Source organism: Lepidochelys kempii, chromosome 7 (genome assembly GCF_965140265.1).
Source record: "Lepidochelys kempii isolate rLepKem1 chromosome 7, rLepKem1.hap2, whole genome shotgun sequence".
Lineage (NCBI taxonomy): Eukaryota > Metazoa > Chordata > Testudines > Cheloniidae > Lepidochelys > Lepidochelys kempii.
In genome coordinates this window covers 12827104-12849627 of record NC_133262.1, presented here as the reverse complement: position 1 = coordinate 12849627, position 22524 = coordinate 12827104, and the positions used below count along the sequence as shown (strand labels likewise).

General features: G+C 40.6%; 1 protein-coding gene across 9 annotated transcripts in view; it reads right to left on the bottom strand.

Moving 5' to 3' along the window:
- Window positions 1-22524, bottom strand: part of CHL1 (cell adhesion molecule L1 like) — a 201264-nt gene that overhangs the window by 93764 nt on the left and 84976 nt on the right. For 4 of the 9 annotated variants that reach the window (XR_012159765.1, XR_012159764.1, XM_073351146.1 and 1 more), the window contains one exon: window positions 2791-2887. The exons of 3 other annotated variants lie outside the window; for them this stretch is intronic. The gene's annotated coding sequence lies outside the window, so the exon portion shown is untranslated. Of the gene's footprint in view, window positions 1-2790; window positions 2888-13124; window positions 13409-22524 lie in introns of those variants that run through there. 2 more of the 9 variants (XM_073351145.1, XM_073351140.1) reach the window with 2 other exon arrangements.

The window sequence follows — 22524 nt, the reverse complement described above, 5'->3', positions numbered from 1 at the left end:
GCGACAGAGGGAGGGGGGATGGAGCAAGTAGGGGTGGGATCTCGGAGAAGGGGCGGGGCATGGGTGTTTGACTTTGTGCTATTAGAAAGTTGGCAACCCTATTAACCACCCATTTTTGCACATCTTGGCCGTAGATATCTGGGCCAATCAACTTTGCGCTAATCAAACCACAAGCACAAAAACAGAGGCTGGGTTAGACTGGGTTGAAAATTTGGGCCTATGTCCATAAATACATTTTACCATGGCAAATTCAATGCCTTTTAGTGTGTTCATTAGTTACTTCAGATAATGTCATATAGCACTCCTGAAGTTTTTTCCCTTTGAGACTGCCTACTCATCTGAAGTCTCTAGGAAAAAAATTATAAATATCTTGTTGATAGTCATCGACTATGTAATGGAGATGTTTGGCATGGAGTAGTTTGGCGCTCCATGCCAAATATGGTTGTGACTTGTTGCTGTGCATTTTAATCTCTTCATTGCACATAATCCTAAAATGAAGTCTTATTAAAGGCTCACACTATATTGTAACCTATGGTTCCAATCTGCTAAAAAGCGGTCTACAGTAGTTGATATTTTCCTGTGGTCACTGTTCTGCCCTTATGATTGGCTCTGACAGCCTCTGTGATTAAATTTGTTTGGGACATCTATGAGCTGAATCACTGCACTGCTAAATTACAACCTACAAAGGCCCTATTTTTTAGGGCCTTTCATACCTTTTACTCATCCGTAGTGATTGAAAACTAAACAAATGTCTTAGAAACCATGAATTCTAATGGTCACTAATGGACTGGTTTTTCATATTTACAATAAATTGGCAATCCATAGTCTCCTCATTAGCGACTAGGAGTGCATGTGCCAAAAGAGCACGCAACCTTTGGTTTTGCCAAAATAACTGTTTTCTCTTTACAGGCCTGATCCAAATCCCACTGCAGTTCTTTATATCGACTTCAATTGGGTTCGGACCAGGTCTTAAAATGACAAAGGCTTGGAATATTTTCCCAGTAACTTAAGTTACCCCTTCAGTGGGAAATCATCCCCTCATTTTCAGCTTGCTCAGTTTCAGTGACGACATGCTCGGTCCTCTTAAGTCAGTGGGGTTTTGTGTCCCTAAGAACTGCAGCAGTAGGCAACATTCCTGGCAACAGTTCACACATGATCACTGCTGAGATGATAATTTTATAAAGAAAACCAGTCAGTATTGATTTGGGCCTCTCAGTCTTCTTGACCAAACAATGCTATGTGTATTATGATTGGATCTGGGTCAATACCGCTAAGAATAATTAATAAATAGTCATTCAATTTGATTTTAAATAAATTCCCCCACTTCTATGTTTACTTCCCATGAATATTCTTGTCAGCAAGGTTGGGCACCAGAATGTTTGACAAAGCAGTACATTTTAACCATGTATTACACACTCACCGAAAGCAAATGTCAAATTTTCAATCATGGACATTCACACTGGAAACCTAATTCTAAGAGTAACACTCGCGCTATCATGGATCAGAAGAACAACATTTGACTTACTGTGTCCAGTCACAACAGCTTGAATATGAAGCATCACCTAGTAAAAGCTATACACAAGGCAAACAATGCACATCCAATCCATTCACTTAAACGTGTCAACATAGAACATTCCCTGAATAATTTCAAACAATGAGCAAACACATGGAAACCAGGATCTGTATTAGGACTATTCACAGAACGGAAAAATGGTAAAAATTGAGAAATACATTGTTCATTGTGAATATTTCATGTAACACTAGTTATGATACAGTAGGCCAGGTGGTAAATGGCATAAATAAGAGTACATCCACTGAGGTAGATATCCAAGTTATTAAGATTATACTGAAACACAGTAATACTTTGCAGCCAAATTCTCCCTGTTGCTGCTATTAGAAACACTTATTCAGAAAGGTACTTAAGCATGGACATAAACTTAAGTGACTAAGCAGTCCCATTTAAATCAGTTGAACAACTGAGTAAATGGGACCCATGCATCTGTTTCAGCTTCTGATAGATATGTTTGTAGCTGATTTGTATTCAGCTGATTAACACTTGTGTTAGGATACCTGAAGCCAGTTCAAATAAAGACACAGTGTACAGTAACTGGGAGATATTTTAAATTATAGTATGGAAGCACAATATGCATTTTTACCTGTACTTACACAACTTATTATAAAAAACTACTCCATGCCAAATATATGCAATTACAAATATAATTCTCATCTGTAAATTAATTATACTCTACACAGCATATCTGTTGTATCACATTGTTTTAAACATATTGTGATAAGTTCATTTTTGGTGTAACTGTCAAAAGCAGTGAAACTCACTGGAGAAGAATATGGCCCATTAGATTTAAATGTACAAGCATGGAGTTTTTAATTCTGTTTGAAAAATAGAGCAGGTGATTGGAGAATATTTTTAAAAAAGGAATATTATCAACCTGGTGTGACATTCTATACCTTAGAGGAGCACCCTGTAACCCCCATATTCCTCATTTACATATAATTGTGACACTGAATATAAAACATGACAAGTAAAGTATCATGGGAAAGGTTATGATCTTCTGAAACCCACTGTTCCATCTAAATATGTACATCATCAATGAATATGAAGTTATGAGAATGTGTTTTATGGTTGTCACTAAAATATGCTGTGGGTTTCGGAAGTGCCAAGACTCTAACTCTCCAGAGACAATACCAAGGAAAGTAACTAACGCCTGGGCGCATATCAAACAACCATCAACAGACATTGTCCAGCAAGGGAGATACAATTCAATGACTCACCTGCACAAGGCCACATCAGAGGAATTGCTCAACCTTGCCTGGGGACTCAGCAATACCCACCAGACATGTCTGGACTTGTGATCTCCAAGCACACGTACTAAGGGTATAAAACAGAACACAGCAGCCACATGCTTAGCCTTTCTCCTGTCCCCACCTACGCTGCAAAGAACAAGGACACTCTGAAGACTCCAACAGAAGGAACTAGCCCAGGTTTCAAGAGTGAAACCTGTGTACTATGAACTGCAGTATCGAGTGGGGTGAGAAAAACTGCTTAATCTAGATGTGGTCCAGCCTAATAAGGTTGAGAGTTTAGACTGCGTGCTTATCTTTTATTTTATTTTGGTAACCGCTCGGAGTTTTTGCCTATCACTTATAATCACTTAAAATCTATCTTTTGTAGTCAATAAACTTATTTTACTGTTTATCTTTACCCGTGAGTTTACCTGAAGAGTTTGGTAAAACTGCTCAGGTTTGCAAAGGCTAGTATACATCCACTTTCCATTCATGCAGTGGTGAACTAATGAATAAATTTGCACTGCTCATCCTGAGCAGTTCAAGAAGGTATATTCCTGAGGTACAAGGCTGGAAACTGGGGGGATTTGGCTAGTGCCTTTCTCTGTGTGATTCATGCGTGGCTCGGGGAGCATTCATGCAATCCAGCCAGGTGTGGGGCTCCACATGCTGTTGTGCTCAGTGATAACAGCACCTGGAGGGGTTTGCTGCTTGTCACTAGCAAAGCACTGTTCGAGACAGGGGCTGGAGAGTTAAGGGGGCACAGCGGTCCCACAGTTGCAGGCTGCACCCCGGAGATCCTGTTAGGAACCTCGTCATAATTGGCTTTTTCACAAGCCTACAAATAATGGATGGTCAGATTGTGCCTGCAATGATACCACCTCAGCCTTAATTGTACCTTTGTGTGTATAACTGAGAGCACATTACACCTTTAAAAATATACATGTGTTCTATTACTCCCTTGCTATTACTTTTTGACTTATTATATAATATCGAGGAAGTGAGCTGACAACATTTCTGGCTGAAACTAGTTTTATGTTAATTGAAATTTTCAACAGCTATTAGCAGTTTATCTCATAGGTCAACCGTGAAGTATAATACAAAGCAAAGTATCAACAGGGCAGGATGACTAGAAATGATGGAATGTCAACAGCACACAGACAATAAAAGCAGTTTGCAGTTTGTTTTCCAACGGACATGGTTAACAACAGATTTTCCCAAATGAAATTGATGCAAATCATCATGATCGGAAAATAAATTTATGTCAAGGGTGTTGGGATATAGATATTCAGGCCTGTCTGTAAAGGCCTATACTTTAAGAATTTAGGTCTTTGTTTATCATTTAGCTAATTATAGAAGGATAAAGGAAAGAATCTGTGTAAGGACCTTCTCTCACTGTGACAGTCGGAGGCCCTGTTCTTAGGCTGATGCCTTTGGCCAAGCAGCAGAGGCAGCCATAAGCTGGGAAGCGAACAGTCACATCCTCACATTCCAAAACAGTCATATTGAAATAAGGCAATCTGGGGCTTAGAAAGGTGATCCGATCTATCACCTCCAGAGAAAGGGAAGAGCCTAGAAGATGTAAAACAAAATTTAGTTTGATAGTTTTCTGTTTGCTAAAAACTCACTTATCAATAGACACAGCTGGGAAACCCCTTATGTCTTTATATCTGTAGTTGTGAAATCCTCACTTCTGTATTGTTTTATCATTATAGTTCCCTCTTTACTATTGTTTATTTGCATGGTCTCTGTCTGGTTCTGTGATAGTTTACACCCAGCAAAATTAATTATACAGCAGACAGAAACAAACTAAGATGGTGGGATATAATTGATTAGCTAATCATGTTACAATATGTTAGGATTGGTTAGGTAAATTTCAGTAGAATGACTGGTTAAGGTATAGACTATATAAATTAGGGGCAAACAGGAAGGAAATTGGGATTCGAAAATAAGGAAAAAGGAACTTGGATTTAAGCTTGCTGGAAGTTCACCCCAATAAACATCAAATTGTCTGCACCTTCGGACTTCGGGTATTGTTGTTCTCTGTTCATGCGAGAAGGACCAGGGAAGTGGGAAAGTGAAGGAATAAGCTCTCTAACAAAGGGCATTTTCTCTTATTGTCCCTTCCTACTCCTCAGTCTCTCTGCTTTTTAAAACACGGTACATTTAATTGCACTGAATTATGACAATGCAACCTTTCTATGTTTAAAAATAAATATATTACATTGAAGTAACATGCTGCTTTACTTGGAGTTGTGCATGAGTCAGAGGAGCAGGGTTTAAGCTACCACAGTTTGTTTTAGCCATTAAGACCCATACCCCACAAGATGTTCACTAGGCAGACAGACAGACAGACATGAAGTGCTCCAGTGTCTTCACAATGTAGCAAAAAGCATAAGTGCTGACTCTGTGGGTGCTCCGGGGCTGGAGCACCCACAGGAAAAAATGGTGAGTGCTCAGCACTCACTGGCTGACCCCTGATCAGCCTGCCAGCGGGCCCCACCAATCAACACCTCCCCCTTCTTCTCAGCACCTCCTGCCTGCTGCAGATCAGCTGTTTAGCGGAATGCAGGAGGCACTGTGGGGGGAGTGGGTGGGAGAGGAACAAGGGCAGGGTGCACTCAGGGGAGGCGGAAGAACAGGGCAGGAAGAGGCAGGGCAGGGGCAGGAAGAGGACGAGGAGTAAAAGGGGAGGGGGCAGGGTTGGGGTGAGGCCTGGGGCAGAGCAGGAATCAAGCACCCCCCAGGAAAGGACCAAATTGGTGCCCGTGGTGAAAAGGGTCTACCTGTGCATAACTCCTTGCAGGCTTGGAGTCAGATTTAATTGTTCATTCAGTGTAAAGTTTGGTTTAAAATAGCATACTTTCTCCTCTCATATGCATATATGTTATCCATTGTAAGTTCATCACAAGACAAACATTGTACTTTATCGGGTAGTAAATGAGAACAATAAAATAGCAAAGTGCAATACATATGCTCTCCATTTAAAATACATAGCAGCTCACAGTATGGAAACAATTCCGATGCCATGAAAATCATTTGACTTCAGTGGTGGTAACCGCTGTACAGCAATGAGGTTTCCATTCTGTGCAGTGATTTTCACAGCATGGGGCTTGTGTTCACGCCAGAGTTCCCTGCACTTGCAACTAGATGACATTGACTATAGGAGAAAAAGGTATTTAATTACAAATGAATTACCTCTATAAACCATAGAAAATAGCTATTATTCCCATGTGATCCATTAGATATTAGTTGTTTCTGATGTAACTCAGGAAGGCAGACTCATCCGCAAGGTGCATTGCTCTGGTGGCGGCAGGTTTTGTTTGTTGCCTTTTATATCAGAGTCTTGAGTCTGAATGTATTGTCTTGGAATATGAAAGTAGCTTTCACAACATTTCTCTCCCCCTCCCACTAACAAAATATATTTATAAGCAAGCTCAGCACATTCCCCGAGGATTTTGAGAGGAAAATGCTGGCTGTTTCTAGTTCTGAAATCTTAAAACAAAGCAGACCTAAACATCAGAAGTCGGCACAAATATCTGCTTATACGGATACTACTCTTATATCCAAAGATAGTGCTATTACTGGAAAGTGAAATCCACCAAGACACCATGTGGATCTAATTGAAACTGCATTCACTCACTCATAACAATGGAAGGTTTCATGACAACAGACTCTTATGTCTTTACTTCTTTCCTCTGATTTTTCCCCTTCCCTATGTAATGAAAGATTAGCTTTTCCAGCTTCATAAAGGTTTTTAAAGTGCTTGCATTTCCTGATCAGTCAAACCCATCAAGCTTCCATCATTTCTTACACTACAAGAGATATGAGGGAGTAACTCAACAAAATAAGGTGGAAATTAAATATTTAACCATATAAATCATATGAAAAATATTTTGAGGGTGTAGGTTAAATTTCAGATTCATCACATTAAGCCAAATACTGTAGTCCTTATTCATTCCTTATTTAGGCTAATCCCAGTGAATTTTGTCTGAATGAGGAGCAACGCCAAGCCAGCATCCCATTCCCCATCAACACTTCCGCCAGCCTCAAATAGTATGTCAGAGCCCAACTAAGAGATTCTTGTTCTCTTTTATGAGTGGATCTCCCATTCGTCTCAATGGTGCTGCAATATACAGAAATATAAGGAATTTTATCTTGGGTAAAAAATGCAGAATTTGGGCAAGTTTGCCCAGGTGGTTTCAACTTCTTAGGTAAGAAATCTTTAATACCTACATGTAATATTGTACTGAATGAAGGATGGATTCTCAGCTTTAGCATTTCCTTGCTTGTGATTGTCAGTTAGATGCTTAAGTTATTTTTCTAAACCACGGAGCAGCTTTAAAACTTAAAAATAAAGGATGAGGAAGAAAAATAACCATACATAATGGGAGTGCATGACACTATTATATCACATTTATCTTCTTTTAGAGCCATTATGATGTCAGAGGAGGTATATGAGCAAGTGTTATGGTACAACAAACATCTCAGCAGAGCACAGTGTATACAATCTTAATGGAAGAGTCTGAGATATTAGATTAAGTAGCATAATATTACAATTTATCAGGTCATCATCTTGTTTCAATAGCTGGTGTTAATGGAAATCTTTTGTTTCGAGGCTTTCAGGGGAATTGAATAGTTGATAAGATGAAAATTAATTCTGAACATCAGCAGTAGTAACTATTTGTTTAGGCTTATTTTATTTTATTTGTTTAACACTTTAATGATGAAAGTGTCTTCCAAAACTTACTCTGATTTACCCACTACCACCAACATTGCTCTGCATTAATGCCTTTGCCCTCAGAGTACTGTGTCAGATATCAAACAGATAAGCTGAAGAAATCTGGTGGACTTCCATGAAATATGAACAGAGTATCTTTAAGAGAAAGGAAAAGGACTTGCTCATAGTTCTGCTTCTCTAAATAAATAATTTGACTGGATCACTATTCATTCGCCCCCTTCCACTAAGAGTTGGAAGTGAAATGTTTTCAGTGACTGATTTGTTTTCAGGTGCTGTTATCCTGTATATGTGTGTGTATGTATGAATATTCACAAACAAGGTATTTTATGCTATTTATTAAATTTACTAGTAGATTCTGACTCAGACTACTTGCCCTCGCAAAGGATTAAGAGGAAGTCAAATGCACTATACAGACTACCCAGTTATTGAGTCCAGAAACTTTCTGAAACACATAGGGCGGCACACATGCTTACCCGCTGCATGGTTCAGATGGGTAGGGAAGGGAAGACAATGGGAGGGGACTTGACTGAGCCTTAACTCTACTCCCCTGCTGGTTGGCATGGGGGATTGGTGCTGCTAGGGGCCAGGAGTAAACCCTTGGCTCCCAGGAGAAAGCAGGAATGGAATTCAAAGTCAAAAAAAAAAGTCTACTCCTAAAACTTAAGTTGACCTAGCTATGTCACTCAGGGGTGTGAAAAGGTAAGCTATCCTAAGCCCCGGCAGAGACACCGCTAGGTCAATGGAAAACTTCTTCCATCAACCTAGCTATTGCCTCTAAAGGGGATGCATTTATTACAGCAATGGGAAAACGCCCTCCTTCACTGTTGTAGTACGTGTCTACACTACTGCACTACAGTGATGAAGTGCAGAACTGCAGCTATGCCACTATACCGCTTGTAGTGTAGACATACCCCTAGGAAGGGACTCAGGGACTACTCCACAGTTGGTGTAGCTTTCACATCCCCGTCCTCAGGACTTTTCCAAAAGTCTGACTCTAGTCCTTAGATCGTATCCTATTCTAATGTTACATGGATGTTACCAGGAGCTTATATTTGCATGATGGTGTTCTTAATATGCAGCGTGCACTGAAATGGAAGGTGGAAAAACTCTGGAGTATTGTCATTGTCAGGACAGCTGGCCTGCATTAGGCAGCCTGATTGGTGGGAAGAGTCAGCAGACCAGCAAACCAGATCAGCATTTGCCCCTCGATGCAATAGCTCTTGTGCCTGCTTATTTCTAGCTCTGCTCCTGCCTTGATTCACTCCCAGGAATCCAGCTCCTAACCGTAATGCCGTCAGACCCCCAGTCATCGGTGGGTGGGATCAAACCTGGGACCTCTGAAGCTAAATGCATGAGCCTCTACTGCATGAGCTAAAAGCCATGTGGCTCTTAGCCAAGGCTGTAAAGCAGACTCATTAATCTCTCTCTAAGTGGAGTCAGTGCCACTAGATGAGACAGAACACTACACCCAGGAGGTGTGTGGGTTACATAACCTTGGCTCCAATTCCTGACTTCCGACTCTTTTAAATATGGCCTCCGACTCTGGTTTGGAACTTTGGCTCAGATTCCTCACCTCTGACTCCAGCTCTGATCCTAGACACCGATTCCTGTCTATCTGACTCCACTTGTAACCCCTAGGCATCACAAACGCCAACTTTTTTCTGCACCCATGGGTGCTCGCACCTCCCCCTGCCCCGCCCCAAAGTTCCCGCCCTAACTCCACCCCTCCCTGCCCCTATTTGACCCCTCCCCAAATCCCTGCCCTGGCCCCGCCTCCTCCCCCAAGCATGCTGCGTTCCTCCTCCTCCCTCCTCCCTTCCAGGCTTGCCACGCGAAACAGCTGTTTCACGGCACAAGCACTGGCAGGGAAGGGGGAGAAGCGGGAAGCGCGGCACGCTCAGGGAAGAAGGCAGAGCAGAGGCGGAGGTGAGCTGGGGCAGAAGGGTGGGGCAGGGAGCTGCTGGTGGGTGCAGAGCACCCACCAATTTTTCCCCATGGGTGCTGCAGCCCCAGAGCACCCACGGAGTCGGCGCCTATGGTAGGCATGACTTGTGTGCCATGACTGCCCAAGTCTGAATGTCTGATTGTCAGACATTCAGAGAACCTCCCTAAAAAAACATGAGAAAAAAAAAACCATGAGACAAATACACCTTTAATTTATCTCTGATCTTGAGAGATGTTGAATGCCAACAACTTCATTGTCTTCAAAGGTGCTGCCTGGGCTCAGTTCCTCAAAGTATCAGGCTGCAAGGTTGCACATTTACATCCTAACACATACCCTACAAGGTGATTAGCACCTTCTGTAAGATACCAACCACACACTCTTCTATTTGGATTCAAAGGAAGTTAATGGGAAGGGATATGCTTCCAGGAGGTGTTGAACAGTTTGGAGGGGCTGGTCCAGAAACACTCTGAGCATCCGGTAAAGTGACCAGTGTTGCCAACCCCAAATGTTCAAAAATCATGAGTCAGGCTCACAAAAAATCATGACATTGGCTTTAAAACAATGAGATTATATACAAAAAGATAATAGATTTGGTGTTCTTTTTATTTGCTTTCTGCTTTTTGAGCCGTTAAAGTGGACAGGGGTCACATTCTGAAGCTATCTCCACAGCCACAAGAGCTAAAAACTTACTTTTTCTTTAAGAAGGAAGGCTGAAATCATCACATAATCTACATGACTCCAGGAGTTGGGGCTTCAAGGAAAGCAATAACAATCATGTATCAGGGGGTAGCCGTGGTAGTCTGTATCCACAAAAGCAACAAGGAGTCCGGTGGCACCTTAAAGGCTCACAGATTTATTTGAGCACCAGCTTTCGTGGGCTAGAACCCACTTCATTGGATGCATAATGATCAGGAGACTCATGGCAACACTGGTGAGTTATAAGTAGCCATGGAAGTATGTTGTCCACAGGCGCTTGTACTTAACAAATGGATTCTTTTTATGTAAAGATTACACAATGGAGACCACCGCCTGCCGTGCACCGCAGCAGGCAGCTCACTCTCTCCCCGCAGCCCAGGGCCCCACCTTCCAATACAGAATGAAAGCAGTTGGGGAAAAAAGGAGCCATTGACTGCTAGAGCTATTGCCACATGGGCATGAAGGCCAGGCTCCTCCATTACAGCACACATCCTTTGAGCTTTTCTATCTATACTCCTCTTTTTTCCTTCGTTTATTTAACTGAAGTTATTTAAAGGACAAATCTCTGTTTAAGCAGCTGCTGCCATGACTCGTCAGCCTAGGCAGCAATTTTAATTAAATATTTGCTGCTGAGCGAGGTGCTCTCTCTCTCTCTCATCCGAGCCTCTCCCCCCACATCCCTCTCTTCCTTGCAAACAACACTTGTTCTTGTGAAGATAACAAGTCTGTCAAGTAGCCTCTAGCTTTGCCTTAAAGGCCTCTCTCTTACGATATGCAGTACGTCAACTGCTACCAGAGAAATCTATAAACATGAAGGACAAGAAACAAAACTCGTCTGAATTTAATAATGATAAATGCCTCTTACATAATTAAACTTTGCTAATTATTATTACAAATCATTTCTACAGTGCTGTACCTTTTCACAACCCTTCGCGGAGTAAAATGTGTTCCTTCTCCCCCAGTAACTTACCATATAAACTAGACTAGACAAACAATTCAAGAAAATACATGGAGACACGACAGTTTAGGGAGCAGGATGGCGTGGAGAGAAGCATAGAGATGTGACAGGAACAAGAGAGGAAGCATTTCTATGAGAAGTGGATTTCAAACATGGTTCTACTCCTGAAAAGTGGCTAAGCAAAAATAGCTCACTCTTACTCAGCAGATTGGTGCCCCTGTGTGTATTTAAAATCACATCTGTTTAAATTACAGACAAACAGGTTTGCACTTTCTTGGCTCCTGTTAGGCCTGCAGAGATAACCCAGCTACAAATGACTGAACTGACTACCACATGCATCAGCGAATTCGTTACTATGTTCCAGTCAGCATTACCTCTGAAGGCAACTGAATTGACTAGGTATTGTTCGGGTCCTAATTTGGCCTGCAGAGTCTTCATTGCTGCTGATGGCATGGGAGAAAGAAGGAAGGACCCTGTCTTGTCTCTTAGAGAGACTGTCTGCAAGATGGACAGTTTGGATGTTTTCTTGTGTTTTGTTCTTTTGTCTTTTTACTGGTAAAATGACTGGTTATGGACCCTGAGAGACAACTAACAACCCATGATGTCATTTATCAGAGGAATCAGAAAGTAGGAAATAGGATGTGTGGCACACTGAAGTATGGAAGGTATTCCCAAACTGTCATAAATATAAAGGGAAGGGTAAACACCTTTAAATCCCTCCTGGCCAGAGGAAAAACCCTTTCACCATGTCAAGGTTCCTTCCCCACTCTGAACTCTAGGGTACAGATGTGGGGACCTGCATGAAAACCCCCTCAGCTTATTTTTAATAAAGCAATATTAATGAGCGTATGATTCAGAATGGGAAAAGGAGGTGAAGGTAAAGAAGAAGCCAGATGGCATGTAGGAGGAAATAAGAGCAGAGACCACAGAGGTGGCTTCTACTCTTTAGGGCTTTGAAGCAGCCTTAATTAGATGTTGAAAGACAGGGAACTGGTGAGCAGGTCCCAGAAGCTGGCTGAAGTGGTCAAAATGGCAGGAGAGGCAGATTCATTTAGAAGCATGGGGCTGTACAGACTGAGTGGGGAAAGAGGAAAAGCAGTAAGGTCAGAACAGCAGGTAAGTCACTTGGAGGGAAAGGGGCAATGAGAGTCATTTGGAGTTGAACTAAAAGGAAATTAAGAAGCAGAGAGAAGTGAGGGCTCAAAGTAACAATGTCCCCAACACAGCTGCAGAAGTCTTCCAGGAGCCAAAGAGAAGGAGCGTTCATTGAAGCAGAGCACAGCAGCAGATTGCTTAATACAGCTGAGCATTCTGCACAGGGTTAAAGCTCTCCAAATTGACAGATATATAATTATTTTTGCAAGAAAGGCTGAGTTGTAGCAAGCTGGATGCATGTGTATATATAAGCAGGCTACGTGAAAAATACAAATGTATACAAAATCCACACACAGACAGAACAGATTCTGCTCTCAACTACTCTAAGTTTATATCAGCCTATCTTCTTTGATTTCAGAGTAGATACTCCTGATTGACACCATTGTGAGAAGAGAGTCTGATCCAGTGCTTCCATGGGATACCTATATTATTGTACCAAACAGCTACCATCTCCACCCAGTAAGTGTCATTATGTGTCAAACTATGTTTCAGAATGACAACAGCATAAGCAAGTAATGAAAATATATTGTTCCATTTATTTAAATTGTTTCATACTGAAACTAGGCTTTATGCATTTAACACTAATTTAGACAAATATTTACACTTTTTAGACTTACTGGACTTGCCATAGAAATAACAATAAAATTGTAGATCGCTTTTCATTGTAAAGGAGGTTAGCGCACGTTAAAAACTTGCATTTAAACTATGCACAGGGAATTGCATCATCAAGGAATAAAATATAAACATGACAACTGGTTAGCAGCACACAGAAATGCTTCACAAAATAGGAGAAAGAGAGAAGAACAATGTAGCCAACCGATACTGACCTGTGCTGGAATTTGGCCAGAACTCTCACTAACCACCACACTTACAAAGAATGTCATGTGTTCCTTAATTACAACTAGTCAGGACCTTGATTTTAAGTTTCCTCAGAAAGATAGTCTTGTCTTTGCCCCCAAACGTCTCACTGGAGCACTGGTTCAGAACTGACTCACAGGGAAGAATGCTACCTAGTGAATCACAAAACCACTTTGTGAAACCCCTAGGTTTGGCCTTCTAGATCTGCCATCCAGGTATCAAGCCCAAGGTCACTTAGCTCTTAAAGCTGAGACGATCACAGCATGAAGTGGTATGGCTGCAAGCCTGCATACTATTCATTTGAACAGATTTTCCAGTTAATGTTTTACTAATCCTAAGGCACAAAAAAGGCTTAAAATATGTGTCAATCATGCCATCCTCCTCCCAGCATACTCAACCGTGTCAGGAGAATTGCTATTCAAACTGCTGACGTACTGACTGTAACACTGTCAGTGTTTGGAGAAAGGGAATTAAATTGCATGTGTGAAACAACTACTACAAAACAAAGAATCAGCAGGAGATAGAATAAATGCTTATAAACAAAACATAAGAAAATGTCAGGAAAAACCCCATTAGCATAGCTTTCCATTTGTTATGGATTAAAAATGCTTATTTTTGCAGGGAGAACATTAATGTTTTGATGCTTTGCAGTTTTCTTCTGTAACCACTACACCATTACCTTATTTTAGCAGGCTCAACTATCTATGCAATATCATACTAGATGGGGGGCACTAATACTATGTGGTAAAGTCAAGTAAAAGTTTGTAGTAGTTACATGCCCAGGAGATTTCATAATATTCTAGAATTATCAAGTAGCTCACAAAATTATATATCACTTAATCTGCAATTACTACATCTCAGGAAAACAATCCATTTTAAATTACAACAGTGACCACATAGCGCATTACTGTATATTGCAAACTAATTGTTCTGCCTTGAAATTAGTTACCGTGTAATCTACTAATTGTTCTTTGTGAAAGATGCAAGGAGCAGGAAAGCATTTTCATGAGTTTTTATTTTAAAGGTGCAGTTTTCAAAATTCTGACTTCAGTATCTGCTAATGTAAGGTAATTCGTTAATGAATGCAAGAAAAGACAGTTCAAATTAGTAAAAAAGAGGCAGTTTACTCTCGTCAAGCAATTTGCACGAGAAATCACTTCCAATTTTTCTTCAGTACAGAACAGTTTTTTTTAATGGACTGGCTTGATTCAAGGGTGATTAAGTCCTAGCTTGCAATAGGTAGCTTGAAACATTTAAAGGTTAAATTTATAAGCTAAGCAAGGAGATACTGCTTTCCTGCTGAGAAGTACTATATGGCCAGCCAGCATGAGTAAGATTTTTTTTTTTTCTGGAGACGTGTTACTAAAGCTATTGGTCTGGCATAAAGCTCATTAAGCTCCCTGACAATCATTTTGACAAAGCATAAGCCAAAAGCTACTGCATGTTCTTCATCTGCTGTCAAAATATTAAGCAAACAGAATAGCTTTAGAAGGTTTTATATGCAGCAAATTTGATTTTAGAAGTATTACTCTAAAGAATAGCTTCATGAATCCAGTATAATCAGGAGGCTCTCTTATTAATGATCTATTTGATTAGATCTATAGGCACTGCAAAGTGCTGTTAAAGCAGCTACTGCATTTCACCTCAGAGGTGGCTGCACTTCAGTATTGGGTAAAGTGATTGTGACAGGTTGGGTCACAGAAACCCCCTTGGAACTGCCACCTGATTTGCTGAGACTACCTCTATGTCCATTTTTCCTGGCAGCTTGGGACTTGAGTACCCTGCCTGGCTGTGCCAGACACACTAGCCTGCTACAAACACAGATCCAGGTCTGAACCACGTCCCCCAAAAGCTTCAGGCTTAACTGAAAATAGCTTAAGAAGTTCTCTTGTCTCCAACACCCAGATACCCAGTTCCCAATGGGATCCAAACCCCAAATAAATCCATTTTACTCTGTTTAATGCTTGTACAGGGTAAGCTCAAATTGTTCACCCTCTATAACACTGATAGAGATATGCGCACAGCTGTTTGCTCCCCCAGGAAATTAATTACTTGTGCTGGGTTAATTAATAAGTAATAACAGACAGAGCGAAGTAAGTTACCAAACAAAATAAAACAAAACACGCAAGTCTAAGCCTAATACAGTAGGAAACTAAATGCAGGTAAATCTCACCCTCAGAGATGTTCCAATAAGCTTCTTTGACAGACTAGACTCCTTCCTAGTCTGGGTCCAACAACCACGCACACCCCCGTAGTTACGGTCATTTGCTCCAGTTTCTTTCAGGTATTTCTTTGGGGTGGAGAGGCTCTCTCTTGAGCCAGCTGAAGACAAAATTGAGGGGTTTCCCAGGGCCTTATATAGTCTTTCTTTTGTGGGTGGAAACCTGTGTTCTCCTGTGCAGAATCACAGCTACAAGATGAAATTTTAGAGTCACATAGGCAAGTCACATGTCCATGCATGACTCAGTTCTTTACAGGCCGACACCATTGTTTATGTGTCAGTTTGAACATCCCCAGGAAAGCTCAGATGTGGACTGGCGTCTCTCAAGGTCCATTGTTAGCGAAGTACTCCCAATTACTTGAATAACTCCTTCACACTATGTTGACCAAAACTTCCTTATGTGCTTCCTACAGCAATCACTTTTAAATACAAGCACAAAGCCAGCGTTCATGACTTCATATATAAAAATGATACATGCATATGAATAGGATGAATACATTCAGTAGAACATCACCTTTGCAAAGATATGTTACATGGCATATTTAGCAGAAAATATATTCTAGTTGTGTCATATTTACACTCCTAAGCATACTTCTATAAAGCATTATGGGGTGCAATGGCACAGTGATTTCCTACAAACCGTATGTAATTTGTCAAGTCAGTTGATAAAGCATTTTGGGGTCTCTGACACTAGCCATGCAGTAAAGGACAATTAAAATGAGACAGAAAGAAATGTATTCCAGATTTAAGATAGAGATTTTGGGGCAGATTGTCTCCTGCACTAGAATGCTAGTGGGCACAGAGGGATGGCCCAAGCATCAGGGAGCAGTTTCTCAGAGCCAGGTTGTTCATGATGTGACCCAGAGCAGCTGCTGGACTGCTCTAAGTTGCACTAGTTCTTTAATGTCCATTAAGGAGCTCTGCCACATCCCTATCCCCACCCCACCTCAAACAGAAGAAAGGGGCAAGGCAGCGATATAAACCTGGAGATGGGCACAGATACACCAGGAGGGAGGTTCCTTTCTGGCAAGGGAATTTTTTGCTGGCAATTTTCAGCTACAATCAAGCGCTTTTATGCCAGCTGAGTGATGCACAGGAACTGGATCTCAGAAAAGAGTCTTCAGTTATCTGTGGTTTCTTTTTACCTAAATTAATTTAATTTCCTGGTTTTATACAGAGCTAGAATACTAATTGAGTGTACAATAATTTCCAGCGACGTAAGTCTACGATACAGTATACAAACAATGTGTTGTAACTTAGTGCATTACCAGTCTCGCTACAGCTGACTTGGACAACCAGCAAGTAGGGAAATTACACCTATCATAATTGAAAACCTTCACCTAAGCATATGATACTAACCAGATCACTCTGAGATCCTGATTTAAACCTTTACAGGTTTCAAGGTACACTTTTGGGGCTCAGACTTGATCTGGTCTTTTAAGAGATTAGTTCCATAGCAAAGAAAAATGAAATAGTGAAAATAAAATGAGCATCCTCCAAGGTAAAAATTCTGCAGGAAATAGCACAAACATTCCTCGCCCCATTACAAAACCCCCCACTGTATTGATCAAAAGACCAACAGGACGTGTGACATATAACTGTACAAAAAAGGCACCGATGCCCTAGTGTATAACAGTCTGGAATGGTTTATGCCGGATCAAGTATATTAAAACATACAGATAGTGAAATATTCAGATGGAATATGTAAGGAGACCTTTGGAGAGCGGCAAAGCACCTGATGTTATTAGTGTCAAGTGACAGAAAGGTGGAACAGATGTCAAGACTCAAATCTATTTGGCTAATACAGTGCTTCCTTTTGCAGGGTTCAAAGTCCTGGGCACTTGGTTGGGTTCTAGGACCCCAACTCAACAAGATTTATAATACATGTTTAAGTATCTTGTTGAATCAGACCCTAGAGGGTTCTTCTTCCATTAAAATTGTCATAAATATAAAGGGAAGGGTAAACCCCTTTGAAATCCCTCCTGGCCAGGGGAAAGCTCCTCTCACCTGTAAAGGGTTAAGAAGCTAAAGGTAACCTCGCTGGCACCTGACCAAAATGACCAATGAGGAGACAAGATACTTTCAAAAGCTGGGAGGAGGGAGAGAAACAAAGGGTCTGTGTCTGTCTGTATGCTGGTTTCTGCCAGGGATAGACCAGGAATGGAGCCTTAGAACTTTTAGTAAGTAATCTAGCTAGGTATGTGTTAGATTATGATTTCTTTAAATGGCTGAGAAAAGAATTGTGCTGAATAGAATAACTATTTCTGTCTGTGTATCTTTTTTGTAACTTAAGGTTTTGCCTAGAGGGGTTCTCTATGTTTTTGAATCTAATTACCCTGTAAGATATCTACCATCCTGATTTTACAGGGGGGATTTCTTTATTTCTATTTACTTCTATTTTTTATTAAAAGTCTTCTTGTAAAAAACTGAATGCTTTTTCATTGTTCTCAGATCCAAGGGTTTGGGTCTGTGGTCACCTATGCAAATTGGTGAGGCTTTTTATCCAACATTTCCCAGGAAAGGGGGGGTGCAAGTGTTGGGAGGATTGTTCATTGTTCTTAAGATCCAAGGGTCTGGGTCTGTAGTCACCTAGGCAAATTGGTGAGGCTTTTTACCAAACCTTGTCCAGGAAGTGGGGTGCAAGGTTTTGGGAAGTATTTTGGGGGGAAGGATGCGTCCAAACAGCTCTTCCCCAGTAACCAGTATTAGTTTGGTGGTGGTAGCGGCCAGTCCAAGGACAACGGGTGTAATATTTTGTACCTTGGGGAAGTTTTGACCTAAGCTGGTAAAGATAAGCTTAGGAGGTTTTTCATGCAGGTCCCCACATCTGTACCCTAGAGTTCAGAGTGGGGGAGGAACCTTGACAAAAATCAACATCAAAACTCCTGTTGACTTCAGTGGGAGCAGTAGCAGGCTCTAAAGGACTTTAAGGGTGGCCAAGTCCCCCAGATGTGTGATGAGGGAGCTTACCAATTTTTAAATGGAAAAATATTAGGCCTGATATTGATGGGATTTGGACGCCCAGTTCTCATTAAAATAAATGGGAGTTTGGGCACGTGAATTGCATAGATGCTTTTGAAAATCTCAGCTTATTTGTTTTGTCCTCTGTATTTTGTCTGTGGTGTGTGGAAGCAGAACCATGAAATAAGGCACTTTCCAAACTTTCTCCATGCTCCCAACAACAGTTTCCTGCTCAGCTCTTTATTGTATAAAGATCTGAGAGATTGATGGAAACGCCCCCTCCCAAATGCAAAACTACATTAAAAAACAGTGTTCAGTAACAAACTTTTAAGACAGGTTTCAGAGTAACAGCCGTGTTAGTCTGTATTCGCAAAAAGAAAAGGAGTACTTATGGCACCTTAGAGACTAACCAGTTTATTTGAGTATAAGGTTTCGTGAGCTACAGCTCACTTCATTGGATGCAAGTGAGCTGTAGCTCACGAAAGCTTATGCTCAAATAAATTGGTTAGTCTCTAAGGTGCCACAAGTACTCCTTTTCTTTTTGCAAACAGTTAAGAGCCATCCTATTTCTTCTAAAATGAGAACATGCTATGTAACTTTAACTATCTCACATACTCACACTGAGCCTGTCAGAGTCTTTAATATATTTATCCTTATAAACAACCATGTGAGATAGGGAATTGCTAGTATCCCCAGTGTACATATAATACAGAGACTAAGGGCCTGTTATACAGAGCAGCAATGGGCAAAACTACTGTAAGAAAGAGGCAACTAAATGCAATGCCTTAAACGGCCCAATGCTGGCACAAGTTTGCCAGGTTTTGGAGTGGCTGATAAGACCATGTGCAGTGTCTATGTTTTTCCAGCAGTAAATGCAAGTGAAAGTCAACACTAAAAACTGTAGCTGCATTTCCTCTTTGCTGCTCTTTTCTTCCTCCTTCCGAGTGTATTTGTCCTGTTTTTTCCCCTAGAAAAAGGAATTGTTCTGTAACAATAGCAGCAACAATGACTGTGCCCGCCCACCTCAACTAACTTCTTCTCTTTTTCACAGAAGGACAAATATTACCATCTTTTATATACCATTTTAACAGATTATATACAATTTTAACAGATTAAAAAAAAAACCTCTCCAGCTGAAGGGAAAGGGAACAAAAGATGTTGTCAAAATGAAAGCCTTACCTGATACTTTACATTTTAAATGTTTTAACTGTTTTTCCTTGTTCTGTATCTTTAATAAAAGGTTAAAAAGATGTTTGAATGGTGTTTTTGCCATAGTACCACAGAGGCTGAGATCTCTATATCAAACCTAGAACCTCATTTAACACTTTTTAAAGCTGGACAGTGACAGGCTCACATTAACACCTCTGACACTTGGGGCCCATATATTCCCTCTGAATTAATACCCACCTCAACCGCTAGATCATCCTTTCCCCCTTTTCAATTAAGCTCATTTTATTAACATCTCTGTTATTCTTTGGATTCTCTACCAGCATCCATCACCATAGTACCCAAGTGCTTGCTCTGATAACTAGAAAAAGCTCCATATTGGAGACTTGTCCCAGAAATGGATAGCACAGGAGCCCGTCTTCCCTGTGAGCATAATGTTTGATCAATGTGTCCAGTAAGCTGGTTTAAGTGAATCTTTACACATTAAAGTTAATTTTGTTTCACACAGCGATTAGCAATCAGACTACATAGGGTGGATATTTTAGTGACTTGGGGCCCAATTCCTGCAAGTGCACACCGATGTTGACCTCTCATTGGAGTAAAACAGGGGGTAGGGAGAGATTCTGCTGGCAGAGAGTGTTCAAAATGGGTTCCCCCCACATTTGCTGACTAGCAAGGTGACGTTAGCCACAAAACTACATTATTGATAAAGAAAAGTTAATTCCCCTTCAGAAACAATGATCCTGAGAATGTTTGGCTGCTGTAAAGGGGAGCTAATATCTAACAGAATTACATAACCAAAGGTCAAATTCTGCCCTGCTTTAAGATCTTGCAACTACACTGAAGTCATACATTGAAGTCATATGGGGATTGGAGGGAAGGGGATGCAGCGCACAACACAGCCTAAGATGTTTCTGATTCAAGCAAGTGTTAAAATATGCACTCTTCAATTTGCAACTACCCTAACTTTTGCAATGGGGTATGAATACTTACTGTTCTTTAGTGCTCACATACACCTATTTTTCTCCAAGCTCTTTTTGGCTTGTGCACTGGCTGGCTTCATAAAGAAGATACTACTCTTTTTATTAGAAAGGCCTGTATTATTCCAAAGTCAAACTCTCTAGAAAATACATTCTTCAGGAATAAATCTCTGTGTTTTAGCCCTGCCCAATTACGAAGACTGTCTTAGTCCCTATTGATACAAAACTCTAACTAGCTTTAGTGGGAGAGTGACCAAGAAAAGTCTTGGCATTTTACAATCAGTGATACAATATAAATCCATCTTTGGAAAAAAAATATTGGCTACAGTATATGCTTAGCCAGTTAATGCACCATTACAAGGCATATTTAATTCAGAATGTGCATCAAATCTAACTAATGCCAAGTTATAGAAAGCACACAATTTTATTTTTATTTCTTAATTTGGTGAGTAAATGTACTGCTTACTAAAGCGAGAGGACTAATAGTACTGCCTTTAGGCACACACACAAAGTCATTGTACAGGCTTGCTAGCACAGCTCTAGGCTACTAGAACTGCCGATCAAGGCAAATTTGTGTGTATGTGTGATTGAAATAACCGGTTTCATTTTCATTTGTGAACAAAATTAAGGATTGATCTCAACTTCCAAAAGATAGACGGGGTAGGGCACTAATGCGTTTTGCCACCTAGCCCTGGCCCTCATGTAATAAGCAACTGCTATGATGGAGATAAACTAAACTACATCTGAAAAGATCAAATCAATATATGAAAGTTCAAAGAAATTGAAGAATCTATAAGTAGGCACATCTCAGCACGCATGTCATGGCCTGTTCAAGGGAGAAGACTGTTCATAAAAATGGAAGCATTTTTTTTCCTCCCACCAAAGAACAAAAATATAAGGTGAAATAAAGGACTATTTTCTACGAATTTTCCTATCAACAGCTTACTGCTCTGTTTCTGATTAGCAGCTCCTGCTGTAACACCACCATATTATGGGACTCCTTAAACTGTTCTATCCTGATAAGACCTTATTTCACTGATCTCCTCCTATCTAAATGTCAAATATGAAAGTCCATTTTGCAATTTGGGTACATTCAGGAAACACTCTGACATGTCAGGGAAAAACACAGCCCGCTTTTTTTATAAAACAAAACCCAAACCCAAAAAGAGATACACACTTCAATGTGTAACTGTCCTCAGAACAACCTTGTATGTTTTTCAAAATGTCAAAACTTTCTTTGATGCAATTCCAAGTTCCTGATATTCCAGACCAAAAAGAAGGCAATTTTGACAAGGAAAACAACAACAACACCACCACCACATAAGGATATCTTCACCAAAGACTCAACAGCAAATTCATTGAGAGTTTGCAGGACTGGATGAAGATTTCCCTTGACTAATAAAGGACTTACTATTATATTACTAACTTATGTTTGAAATAGGTGATTCTTGGATGGTTTATTCATTTACTACGATTTGTCTCATCATTGAGTAAGCTGCCTATCCAGCCCTCTTCCACCTATGCCATATATTAAATATACAGAAATAAACAGCTGCATTCATCTAAAGAAGGAGAAAATAACTCCTCAACTAATCCCTGCTGTCAGCTCACCCCTGCAGAGCTACTGAAATCTTGTCTCTTTGCAGTGCTGTTTAAATGATTAATTGCTTTTCTGTGCACCAGTGAGATACTGCAAGTGCTCCATTTGCTCTAAGGGGATTGGGAAATTTTCTCCACACTTCGGTTTCCTCCTTAGAAGGAAACTTGATTAGGACTAGTTATGTTTTTACATGGGGGGGGGGAGGCAAACATTCCACTGTTTCATGCCATTGGCTACTTGTGACTCTCTCTGCCTCTCTAACTAGATCTAGTGAGCAGTGGCATAAAAATTGGGAATTATTTGGTTTCAATATTCCAATTATAAAGAGACTTTTGCATTCTAATGCTGTGGCGTGCACAGACAGACACAAAACAACATCAAAATCCACAACTTTTGGGGCTCTGCCATTAGTCTCTAGTCCAGTCCCTTAAAAGCAGAAG